Source organism: Neolamprologus multifasciatus, chromosome 3 (genome assembly GCF_963576455.1).
Source record: "Neolamprologus multifasciatus chromosome 3, fNeoMul1.2, whole genome shotgun sequence".
Lineage (NCBI taxonomy): Eukaryota > Metazoa > Chordata > Actinopteri > Cichliformes > Cichlidae > Neolamprologus > Neolamprologus multifasciatus.
The window spans coordinates 2,006,568-2,019,984 of record NC_140441.1 but is presented as its reverse complement, the minus strand read 5'-3'; the positions used below and the strand labels follow the sequence as shown (position 1 = coordinate 2,019,984).

Below are 13,417 nucleotides of genomic sequence, written 5' to 3'. Positions count from 1 at the left end.
TGTGTCAACATTTGATGGATGATGACACAGAAATGTGAAATGGTATTGACCTAAATCTGTCCTGATGATAATGAGAAGCTTTGATGAGTTGTGACTCTCTGAGGTGTTACTAGGATGTAGAAACACTGGGGCTCAGCCCTGAAATCTTTGCTGTTTTCACTTGATAACAGCAGCTGTTTAAAGTTACTGAGTGTGTTTGACAGTAAAGTGAATGTGAACATGAGACACTGTGTGCTCACAGCTAAAGGCTGCAGTCAGCTGTGTTAGAGCGTCTTTCACAAAATGATCCTTTAAAAAACACTCACACTGTCTATGCTGATGAAGCAGTTATGGGTGAGATTTTCTGCTGACATGTTGACAGTGTGACTTCAGCTTTTACACTGTTCCTGTTTCATATTACACTTCCTCCTCACAGTTGGCCTGATTTCACAGCTGCAACTAAATTTCCTGAACTGTTCCTGAAGTTACAGTTAGAATAAATAATCATTTGCAAAGTCTGCTGCTCTCTCTGTAACCATATGACCATCAACTAACTCTGTGCTGCTGCTGCTCTCATTCACGGAGTGCTCAAACACATTTTTAACTTGTGTCTTAGCGTTAGCGTTAGCATGCCGTGTGGCTAGCTTAGCGTTAGAGCTCTGGCAGGTGATTAATTAATCGTTAATTACTGTGACAGTAAAGGAGGTAAAGGCCTATAACGTTATCACGGATGCTGCGTCCTCTGTGGACTCTGAGTGAACTCACAAAGTACAAACTATACACAAACACGAACGTAGCTCAGAGTGGCGGACACACTCGGCCTCGTTGTTCCAGCTGTGAGTCCGTTACCGTGAACTATGGAGCGGCTGATTTGTTTGTGCTGGAACTAAGCTGCACACAGCTGATGTTAGCCAGGAAAACATTACACACTGACTTTAATGGCGAGAACGGAAATGAAAACACAGTTTGTGTGTGAGGAAATCAAACATGAGCTGAACAAACAGTAAAGTTCCTAAAGACAAACTGTTAAAGGAGGAAACAAAGCAAACTTACAGTTTCTTCACACACCAACAACGAGCTCCACTTACTTCATTATAGTTCATCTGCTTCCTGGAAAGCCAGGGCTTCATCTGAGCGGAGGCAGATTTTCACAATAAGAGCACTCTATCACTAATGTAACGTCACACTGACGGTTTGTGACTGTTTAACTTTGTGTTGACAGAATTAAAGTAACTTGGGGTCTTCTTTCCTGTTTCTCTGAGCAGATTCAGCTTTGACTGAAATAATCAAACTGGTAATTATCAACCATCGTATTAAAGGATTTATCATTTTATTCTGAAAATCAACAGGATCTGGTGATGATCAAAGAAGCTCCTTTTAATGGCTGTCATTCAAAGCTTTAAATGGACTTACCAACTTGTTACCTGGGATGGTTTTAGAGGCCTGGACAGTCGCCCCGATGGACTCTTACTTTGAAAGGCTGGAGTCACCTGTAAGAGCCATTTACACTAAAACTCATTAATACTCACATTCATCCCTTTACTGTTTCACAAAGGGTTCAAAAGGGAACGTCCACAATTTAACTGCAGGAGATTTTATTAAAGACATTTAGCAGACTCAAAAATAATAATACTGTCTTTATTTTCTGTGTTCCTCTGTCCTGCTGTTTGTGACTGTGTAAAAAAAAAAAATTGAAACTTGCATAAATAAAAAGGGAAAAAAATAAAATAAAATAAAATAATAATAATAATAATACTCACTGTCTTTATTGTCTGTGTTCCTCTGTCCTGCTGTTTGTGACCATGTGAAAAAAAAAAATTAAACTTGCATAAATAAAAAGGGGGAAAAAATAAATAATAATAATAATAATAATAATAATAATAATAATAATAATAATAATAATAATAATACTCACTGTCTTTATTGTCTGTGTTCCTCTGTCCTGCTGTTTGTGACCGTGTGAAAAAAAAAAATTAAACTTGCATAAATAAAAAGGGGGAAAAAAATAAATAATAATAATAATAATAATAATAATAATAATAATACTCACAGAAAAGTAATCAGATTACATGGGTCTGGAAACACTGTGTTCATTGTGTGTGAGTTTGTGTTTCCACCTGTGATGGTGAGATAAAGTTTCATCAGGCTTTGAAGCCTTCCAGCTAACTGCCTCACAGAGGTTCATATGTGGAGGCTTCATGTCTACACAAATCCCCCTGCTGGTCAAAAACAGCCAAACAGGCAGAGTTATTACAGGTCATGTTAAGTGCAGTATTTGTGAGACAGCTCTTGTTGTTAGCAGCATGTGCATGGCAGCAAAAACAAGAACTAGATTCACCTTAATACATGTATTTCACTGTGTTGTGTCCTCCGCTTCATGTTTTCATTCGAACACGATTTCTGTGTTTGTTTGTGCGTATTGTTCTGTAACATGTCAGCTCAATAAAACTGAATGTTAATGGCTGCCTACACCCAGGTAGATGTCTATGTTAGTGAATCTCAAACTATCAGATATCAAAATAAGAAAGGATCTTTTGCCTTCTCATTTTTCTTCCTCAAATTTTGTCTCCACAATTATAGAGACTAAATATTGTCATGGGACGTAATATTTTCATACACTAACATGATCTTTAATGAGTGCTGGTTGGGGCTACACGCAGTAATGCTACCATTGTTAGCACATTACTTTCAACAATTCAATTCACTTTTATTTATATAGCACCAAATCACAATAGTCGCTTCAAGGCGCTTTATTTTAAGGTAGACCCTACAATAATACATACAGAGAAAAACCCAACAATCATATGACCCCTGTGAACAAACACTTTGGTGACAGTGGGAAGGAAAAACTCCCTTTTAACAGGAAGAAACCTCCGGCAGAACCACGGAGGGGCGAGGCCATCTGCTGCGACCGGTTCGGGTGAGAAAAGGAAGACGGGATAAAGACATGTTGTGGAAGAGAGACAGAGATTAATAACAAGTATGATTCAGTGTAGAGAGGTCTATTAACACATATTGATGAAGAAGAAACTCCCAGTGTATCATGGGAATCCCCCAGCAGCCTACACCTATTACAGCAATCATTTACAGTTGGGTGGTCGGGCTGTCCACACGCACACACTCGGATGTTCAGCTCTCCATTCCTCCTTCACATTCTTCATATATCCATGTTGGAGAGTGTAAATACCGGGGCTGAATGCCTTTTGTACAAGAAAATACACCTCTTACAATCTAAGCATTATCAGCTGAAATGCAACAAATTTCTGCCACACTTGATGTAACTTAACTCTGGCCATGAGCACCAGTCCAACACAGAGCTTTACTAAACACTTTAAGGCTCATGTAGCCCCATTATTTTATATTGCACAGCTGCCTTGTGGTTTGTGTCACATATTTGTGTTTTGTTGCCCACAGATGTGCATCGTAGTATAGTTTCGGATTTCGACTGCTACACTCAGATACGAACAGATAGAGTTGGATGTGTCGAGACCAGTCTTGGTCTCACTTTTACGTGGTCTTGGTCTTGTCTTAGTCTCAGATCCCTTGGTCTTGCGGTCTCAAATCGACGTAGTGGTCGGGAGATTTGGAGTCAACAGTATCCACGACACACTATGGATACTGTGCTTTCGCGCAGTAATGTGTCATGCGCGAAAGCATCAGCTCTAAGAGCCGTGCTTAGAGAGCGCTTTGTAGTGAATCAGAAGAGTCAACTCCCATTGAGTGAGAGCTGGCTCCTCACTTAATTTCCTTTCGCTGCTCAGCTCTCACACAGTGGCTGAGCTATGCTCCTATCCCTCAATATGGTGGCCAATCTCATGCGAGGATATAGGATAATATAATTATGTGAAAAACAGAGGGTGAGAGACGCAACAGTCAAGTGGAGCGTGCGTCTCTCCTTTCAGTAAGTGAGTGAGACAGTAGACAGCAGTGAGAAGGCTGTGTGAGTACATTGCAAAAACACATAAATATGCCTGACATCCGTAAACAAAGCAGCGTCCGGCTGCAGTTTAATGGCTTTTTTGTCTCGGTCTCGGTCTTTTTTCGACTTTGTCTTGGTCTTGTCTTGGTATCGATACCCTCTGGTCTTGGTTTAGGCGGTCTTGACTACAAGTTTACTAACAGACAGAAACAAAGAGAAGCTGTCTTCTCTGAAGATGGTCTGCCTGGATTCGTGATGACACCTGAAGGTCCAAACCTTTGAGACTGACTCTCCCAGAGAAAAACAGGCCTATAAATTTTGTTGTTAGGACACGGCCCCTTCTCTAACACTACAGGCCTGACCAGAGAACCAGAGACGGTTGCCATGGTGATGTGAGAAGCAACATCTCCATGTAGGGAGATGTGGGAAAGGTGCAGGAGATGACACGTGAGCCGTACATGGGTCTAAAGGCTTTCCTCCAGCTGTTGAGCGATCACATTAACGATCAGTTTTTACCACATGCAATAAAAGTGTTTCCTGCCTGGGTGAGGCAGCCTTTGTCTCTGAGCCAGAGAGATGGAGGTCAGTGGAGCCGTGGACAACTCATCTGAAATTCTGTTTGATCATAAAGTGTGAAAACACATCATTGGAGCATATTTGTCTTCTCTCTCATATAAAAAAGCCAACACAAGCTAACCTGGTAACCCAATAAAAACTCCTCAGTATTTGAAGAACACAAAGTTAGTGTGTTAGTTTGTTTTGCAGGACATCTCACAGTGTGATACATCATTTATCCAAACACACCATATACAAATCCAATATGTCAATAAAACAATAAGGTTACATTAGTGGAACTTTGACTTTGCTCTTAACAGTCTTTGAAAAGCAACAAATCCAGTGAATGTACTTTGATCTTGAAGTTTGGTGTAAAAACATCCTGTCAGCCCTGTGCTGAAAGTGCTGTGCTAATCCATCCATCCTGTTCTAATAAAGATACATTTCAGGAACACCTTCTTTAGATGTGTTCAGCTTTATTCATACAGCACCAGTTAACAAACATGTTTAGTCTCAAAGCTCGTTATATTGTAAGGTAAAGAGCCCAAAGAGTTCTCACTGGGATTCATTGATGAAGTGAATGTCATTCAGTAATCAGAGGTGGCTTTTTAGCTCTAACTGACTACATGTGTGTACTGTATCGTGGATGTGAAGCACATTTAACTGTTTGGCTGAGCACAGCACTGATTCTAACTTTAGTTACTCTGGACATTGTTAAAAGTGACAATATTGTTCAATATCACATTTGCTGTTTGTCAGGTGTCCTGTTTGAAGAAAACACTGACTGAACTGATTTCAAGTCCAAATCAAAAAGTTTGTGAGTCATTTTGTTCATGTATCAGCTGTTTAGTAATTTTATGACCCCCCCCCCCCCCTTTGCGGGCTGTACAGCAGGGAGACAGTCCCCCTGTAGGTACGCCCCTGTTTGAAAAAAATGTAACAGTTGCAAAGAAAAAAGGTCAAATGAGTTTTAATTTGATGTCGTTTGCAACAACCAGATATTTTATTTAACCCTTTAAGGCCTGCCATAGAACCAAGTCCACCAGAGCTTATCAAATCGAATCAAAATCAAATCACTTTTATTGTCACATCACGTGTGCAGGTACACTGTGAAATTGCGAGTGAAATTCTTGTGTGTAAACTGCACAAGCAACAAAGGTGTGTAAAAATACAATAACATAAGAAGAAGAAAAATATAAGAATGGGTAAATCTGAGAAATATATGAATAAATATACAACATAAGAGTGAATGTGCATTACTGAATGTGTATACTAAATATGCATATCTACGTGTTTGTGTGTGTGTGTATATATATATATATAAGAGTAAGATGGTTGTCTTGACACCAGTGGGTCAGGGCGCTGACTTATCTTTATATTTTTGCATGCTGTAGTGCCACTTTTGGGAGCATTTTAAGTTCCTATATATCAATACAACCGTTATAGCTCAAATTTTAATAATATGCATGCATTCAGCTCGAAAATCTGTCAAGTGTTTTAGTACGACTTTGCTAAGCTACGAACCTGCACAGCTTGATGGATTGTCAGAGCATTACGGCTGTCGTACGCAGGAGCGCCGCGGAGTGATACGTACTGTGCTTCAACATAATATTACCGTATTGTGTGTGTATAACCTCTTTTTAAGTTTTGTAGATATTATACATGATTATGCTCAGGATCTGTCGGCCAGTTTCCACTGGAAATGCCTTTTGGTTAAACTGTCAGCAAGGAATTTGCATTTGCACTGTTAAATTTTTATTATATTATTATATATTATATAACTTTTAATGCACATTAAAAAAAACAGCTGCTTGTTTAAGTGAAAATATATTGATCGTTTTTTTTTGTTTTACACTAATAAAGTTGTAAAATATTTTGTCTAGTGTCAATTATATCATCCGTTATCGCAAATTTTCAAATGTATATCGTGATAAATACTTTTGTTCATATCGCCCTGCTCTAATAACTACATAAATTGCAAAAAAGTGCAATAAACTACAAAAAAAATAAAAAATCGGTTTTTTTTTACATATATTTATAGTTAGAGAAATGTAAGAGGTTTATCCCTCAAAACTGTAAATACAAAAAAATTGCACAAAATATTTTCCAACAACAGGAAATTTGTTTTGAGTGTCTTCATAGTTTTAATTTTGAGGTACACCAATTTTTATATACAGCAGGAAAAAAGAAAATAAATAGCACAATGCAAAATTTGAAACAAAAAAAAAACAGCATGTGCATCAAAATAATAATGGATTGCAATTACAATTTCACTATTCATTCACTCTCACATTCACACACTGGTGCAGGCAAACCACAGTTGCAGCCACAGCTGCCCTGGGGCAGACTAACAGAAGCGAGGCTGCAATAACGAGCCATCGGCCCCTCTGGCCAACACCAGTATGCGGTAGGGTAAAGTGTCTTGCCCAAGGACACAACCACCAGGACAGAGAGAGCTGGGGATCGAACCGGCAACCTTTCGGTTACAGATGAGCTTCTCATGCAATTTGAGTTCTAAGCATCCCAGAAACGATTCAGAAAAGCATGAAGTCAAACATGAGTTTTAAAAACACCAGTATAGGCTTATAAAGCTTATAAGGCCCATATGTAAAAAAAACCCTACATTTTCTGCGAAATGACGTCACTTCCGATTTCGGGCAGGTAATGGCGGACATGCAATAGTTCGTGCTGACATATATTCCAACGTAGGAAGTGTTATGAACAGCTGATCAGATCGGCAAAGCGTGTTTCTGGAATATTATGTTTTTGTTGCTGCAAGTGCTATTTATGCAATTTTTGCAAAGCTATATGTGGAAGGAAACCGTGGCCTAAGACAAGCTGAATGAATAAGATGTCAATACAACTCCTCTGGTTTCATATGCCAAAAAAATTATTGCGCTAGCTCACGTGGTTCCAGTTCTACAGAGATTTAAAAATAGTTATGCAAAACAGAGTGTGCCCGCTCCGACCGGTTTTTAAGGGTTAAAAGGATAAAATGACCCTATTAATATATCCATATTGATACATATTGATACCATCCTTTCACTCTTCACATGTGTTTACTAAATGTAATAAAGCTTTATCACTTTATAACAAATAGAAATCCCATCATCAGTATATTATTCATTCAAACCACAGATCGTGGGTCTAATTGAAGTGAGATCCACAGCTTTGACAGCCAACAAGCACTGATCAGCTGACCTCAGAGAGCCAGATATTACGTATGGTTGTAGTAACTCACTGACAGAGGTGGGTAGTAACGAGTTACATTTACTCCGTTACATTTACTTGAGTAAGTTTTTGAAAAAAAATGTACTTTTAAAGTACCTTTTTTGCACGATACTTTTTACTTTTACTTGAGTACATTTGTGAAGAAGAAACGGTACTTTTACTCCACTACATTTGTGGGGTGTGAAGACCCCTTACCTCCTTCCTCCCGCTCATGTGTAGTGTTGCTGCGTGTTGCTCTAAAGTGCATTTAAAACAAGGGAGAGCATAGTGCTGCTGCCAGAGAGCAGCAGGTGTTAGCACGGCCCCTCCCGAGAACCCTCAATGTCTACATGGATTTAAAATTGAGAGGTGGGCACCGGCGCCAGAGGTAGGTTTGAATACACAGACCGTCGTTAACGTGCCCACCCTCAAGGCCCTATATATATGTGTGTGTTATGAGAGTGCAAGTAATGTGGATGTCTAAGTTGTGAGATAAAATTGAGGCACAGGTGGCCAGAAGGGGACGGGGACGGGGGGATGTCTCCCCTGCACCCTGGTGACACACCCGCACCCCAAGGCCCTACCTGTGTGGGTGGGTGTGGTGGAGCAGGAAGAGGGAGGTAGCTGGGGATGGGGAGGATGCCCCTCCCTAGGGCCCCCCGCTGACCCCAGTAGGCACCCCTGTCCTCTGGTACCCACCAAGGCAAGGGAGCCCAGGCCCATCCAGCCTACGGCAGCAGCACCGCCAAGCCCCACAGGACCCGGGGCAGCCCACCCTACCCCACCGCAGAGGAAACTGTACCCACCCCAACATTCAATCTTCTCCCAGACTACACAAGACAACAGACACCCAGGTTAAGTATATTCTCCACCTCTCCTATGTCTCTCCCCCACCTGCAGAGTGGACTCCTGCAAGGATGGAACAACCTCCCTGCCAGTTGAAGAGCCCCCCAGTTAGGCCGATGCACAAGAGGCCCCCTGCGCCAGGACTGAGCCCCCGTGCACCCACCCGCCCACAACCTCGGCGACACACCGACGAGGACCGAAGGATGTTTCGCTTAAAAGCAGTACAAAAGAACCGCTATGTCTTCAGTGTCGGTGTCTTCAGTGTGAGCCAAAACAAACCAACTTTTCAGCATGAAAAAGCTCGTGTAACCTGAGGAAATGGTACGTTTTCTCCAAATATCTTTTTAGCTGTGGTTAGCTGGATGTCAGTCTTATGTTACAGCACCTTTGTCGCGCTCGAGCTGCGAGTCATATTTTCGGCGCTACGTTGTAGTGAGATAAGTTTGTGGGTGTTTTGTGCAGCTTTGGCTGTCCTTTTAACTGCTCGCTGGCTAGCTAGCGTGAGCTATAAGCTAACAGCTAGTCTGGTTAATGACGGTAGAGTTCATGTAAAAATGTTAACAGCTCGTCTCTACTAGTGATGGGATTTCCGGCTCTTTTTAGAGAACCGGCTCTTTTTAGAGAACTGGCTCTTTTTAGAGAACTGGCTCTTTCGGCTCAGCTCACTAAAAAGAGCCGGCTCTTTTGGCTCCCAACCAGCTCTTCAGGTTGTTTTGTTGCTTTAATTAATTTATTATTAACAATAATATAAAATTATGCACAAAAGGAATTACTAATGTAAAAAAAAAGTGGTTTTATTTATATATGTTTATATATAAATATATGCGGTGGCCCCTAGAGAAAAAGCACGTACAAACTCCAAAAAGCACATACAAACTCCAAAGCACGTACAAACTCCAAAACACATTTCTAGCGTTAACTGAACTTAGATCACTTAAATTACACAATTGAAAGCATGAAAGCATGTGTGTATTGTTTGTGTATTTATACACAAGCACTCATATATATTCAAATAATTTAAAAAAACAAATGTTCATTTACCTGTTACTGCCACACACCAAATCCGGTCATTGGTACTTCCTGGCTTGTGTAGCCACTAGGTAACCAAAGCTCAACACTGCACCCTAGCATTCTGGAGCACTTCTGTTGTCTTTTGTACGTGTTTTGGAGTTTTTACGTGCTTCGGGGTTTGTACATGCTTTGTCTCTAGGGGCCACCGTAAATATACTTTTATTTATTCCCTCCACATAAAATGTAATAAATAAATCATATAATACAAAAACCAACTATTCACGTTTCAACTTTTAACTATTTAAATTTTCAGCTTTTTCCTTTTAAACAAACACAAAACAACACAATTAAATATAAATTAAAATATGAAAACAAAAACAACATGCATAATCTCTGTCATATAAGCCTGCATTAATAAACTTTCTCAATCCTTTATCATCCGCAACTGAAAATAGTTGTGGATGATTACTATACCTTTCTAATGTGACGTTGTTGTCCCTGGCTCTCTTTCTCACTCCTGCTCTGTTCCTGTGCTACTGCGTGTAACTACCGCCCCTCCCCCCTCTTCCCAGCGCAAAGCACAAGGCTCGTATGTGGAGTGAAGCGGAAAAAAAGAGCGAGAGAGAGGGTGAGAGAAAGAAAAAAAAACCACAGCTCGCGATAAGGAGCCGGCTCGCGTCGTTCACATCAAAGATCCAGCTCTAAGAGCCGTTTCGTTTGCAACCGACACATCACTAATAACTACAGGAAGTTTCAGCCCGCCCACAGCAGTGACCCCGCCCACAGTATTAGTCAGATTTGAGTGAAACGAGCACACAAAGGTCACCTGAGGGGTCGTCACTCAGTCGTCCTCAGTGGACTTGAACTGTGAACCTCTGAACCTTCTTTTTTGTTTCAGTCATTCCAACAGCTGTGATGGAGTCAGAGCAACTTCATCGCTGATGTTCAGGTGAAACTGAACTTAATAAACTGTGTATAAATGATCAGGATGTATTCAGGTTGGATGTACACATGTGTACAATAGTTCTGTGTGAGGTCATAGTGCTTCATACGTGTGTGTGGGCTGAAGCACACACATGTGAGTCCTCAAAGATTTCACACACATCACTGCACACATTTATAAATCCTAGTTTATGCTTGTGGATCATATCGGACACATCAGCAGCTCTTTGGAGACACATTTCTCTCCATAAGTAAAAGAGGGACACAGAGAGCTCCTGAAACTGTCAGGCTGTGATGAAATTTATTATCTGTGGAGTTGGTTCAGACTTTCAGTCAGGATGAGAAACAGAAGAGGAGAAATTCAAGATTTAACTCCCTTTGTTTCAATTTTTATTAAGTGCAGCACTTAGAATGATCACTGAATGATTAGATATTATCATGATCATTCTGATCTTTGCTTCAGTAAATTTTCTCTGACTGGACCTCTTTCAGTTTTAGTTGAAAACTGCCCCCACATGTCTGGTTAACCTTAGAGAGTCTGTAATGTGTTGTTGGTTCAGGCTCAGTCTTGGTTACTCAAACATCTTCTGCAGTGTTTTCTTCATTTATAACCAGTTAAACTTCTATAGTGTTGGTGTTCAAGGTGAAACCAAAACACAGCAAAAGGTTTAAATCACAAACATTCTAATGTCAGAATCTGTACAAGTTAAATGACTGTGATCTGTCAGTTTAACAGTCCAATGTTAGACAGCAGGGGGTCAGGGTGAGCCCTCAAAATCTGTTTCCAGCTTCCACCCAACCCACACTGAAAAAATAATCAGTGGGATAAACATAAAAAAAATATGTACATCGGTTGCACAAAATTAAGTTATGTTTGGTCAACCTTAGTTTTTTATGTTATAACTGCACACATTTTTTGGTAACATAAACATGACTTTTTATGTTGTTGTTATGTTTTTTATTCCTGTCAAATATTTATAGAAACCACTTGTTTATCAGACGTTAACTTTTTATGTTAATTGTATTTGACTACTATGTGTTATATTGACAAGGTTATTTTATGGTAAGCTTGTTTTATTTTAAAACAAATTTCAAATATATAATATATAATATAATTTATAATTTAGTGTTTAATAAATAAAACTAAATTAAGGTTGATCTTACTGTATGTACTGTACACTTTCTCTTCAATCAAAGCAATAAGCAAAACATTTTTGAACAATGACCTTTATTTTTTGAAAATACTACACAGTTGTAACAATGGACTTTCAATTCAGGCTTCCAAAATATACACAAGTCATCTTTTTACAATGCATCTCTTGAAAACATTCTACAACATTCCTGAAAATTATCTGCTGGAACCTGAATTCAGGGCCTTATGACATCATGCTTATGTAAAAAATTGTTTTTTAAATGTAAGAGCCATACGGTACAATGGCAACAGGGGTGTAATTATTAAAATGACACAAAGAAGAGCCTTAAAATAACATTTTAACCCACAGCCACAAAACCAAGAGACCTAAACTGATTAGTATTGGTTTGCTTCTATCACTAAACATCACAATAACTAATACTAGACCATGCAATCTGTTTGTAGTGGTGCACCTTGGGAAAAAAAATGCAAACTTGTGAAATTGGTCCAAGGCACCAGTTCCGTTGAGAAAAATGGACATTCAAAGTTTGAATTTTTTTTTTTTCAGAAGAGCCATGGCTTGAAAAGTGAACACTGAATACTGCAGTAATAAAGGCCCCAAGTTGAAAAGTGCCAGAAAAATAATTTTCACTATGTACTGCAACTTTACCAGTGCTGACTTAAAAGAAAGGATTGTACATATTCGAAGAGGTAAACATGTTGTTCCCACATCACAACTGGAAGACTGTTCAATCGTACAGTCTGTTCCTGAGAACCTGGGCCTTCTCTGAAAGGTTGTTCCTTTCGAGCTCCATAACCAGTTTCTGTAATACCTCGAAGGTATACTTCAGTTCCAGTGGGTAGGTCAGGTTCATCAGTGTACATTAGTCCAAACAGCATTGCAGCTGCTAGGGTATAGTTATCCAAATCCTGCAAGACTCTCTGACCTTCAAGGACTATCCGGATGTCCTCAGTGCTGCCCCTGGCATCTCTTGACTTTATGATGTAGATTCCCATGGTTGTTTCCTTAATAAATCGTTGGATAATGGCTTCATCTGTGGCCTGGAAAATGCAGAATTTCAAAATTTAATTAAACAGAACACTGGTCAAAGAACATTATACCAAATTTTCTTTTAATCTGTGTCACTATTCCAAAAAATGTTTACATTACATTAGGTGAACAAAAATGGATTCATTACAGCATGTGATTTGAGTCCTCTGAATGCTCAAAAAGGTAATGAATTTTTGAAGTGAGATCTCCAGGCAAAGAAGCAGAATACTGTCAGAGCATGGAGAGGTGTTCAACTATGAACTCATCATAGTTGCATCTAAAAGTCCTAATGCATCTAAAAGAAAAAAAAAAACAAAACGCACCAATGGTAAATTTTGAAAATCCCAGGTGATTTTCACCATACTCCTGGCATAGAGTAACAAGCAGCATTTTGTTAAAATTATTATTTTCCCCAAAGCGTATACAAAAAATTAAAATTCTTTCTTACCTGGATGATGGGCTCCAGAATATTCTGCAGTCTTCTTCCTATCTGTCCTCACTTTTTGAAGACCTTTATTAGTTTGTCTGATAGCACATCTATCTGCGAGAGTAATCTGGACTGCAGTGGCATGGTGGTAACGCACTTAAACTATGCATTTATCTAAAAAGAGAAGTTGTCATAAAAAATGCTGTCAAAATCTCAAATCTCACAAGGTTATATTCACACAAAGTTGTTATTTTTTCTCATATTACTATTTAATAGCTATGGATCCCATGTTGCTGAGCAGTTCCACAGTTGCCCGGACTTCCATACCACCCAAAGCCTGTTTGC

The 13,417-nt window shown here is 39.5% G+C and overlaps 2 protein-coding genes across 2 annotated transcripts in view; both read right to left on the bottom strand.

Annotated features, from left to right (window-relative positions):
• The window catches only part of LOC146521018 (NLR family CARD domain-containing protein 3-like), a 69,507-nt gene extending 68,417 nt beyond the window's left edge, over nucleotides 1-1,090 (bottom strand). The window contains exon 1 of the mRNA XM_085154240.1: nucleotides 1,033-1,090. The gene's annotated coding sequence lies outside the window, so the exon portion shown is untranslated. The remainder of the gene's footprint in view (nucleotides 1-1,032) is intronic.
• LOC146521017 (NACHT, LRR and PYD domains-containing protein 3-like) overlaps nucleotides 1-13,417 on the bottom strand; it is a 55,290-nt gene that overhangs the window by 264 nt on the left and 41,609 nt on the right. Inside the window, exons 22-26 of the mRNA XM_085154228.1 lie at nucleotides 2,030-13,246; nucleotides 1,895-1,924; nucleotides 1,740-1,769; nucleotides 1,393-1,652; nucleotides 1,068-1,109 (exon numbers count right to left, since the gene is read on the bottom strand). The gene's annotated coding sequence lies outside the window, so the exon portion shown is untranslated. The remainder of the gene's footprint in view (nucleotides 1-1,067; nucleotides 1,110-1,392; nucleotides 1,653-1,739; nucleotides 1,770-1,894; nucleotides 1,925-2,029; nucleotides 13,247-13,417) is intronic.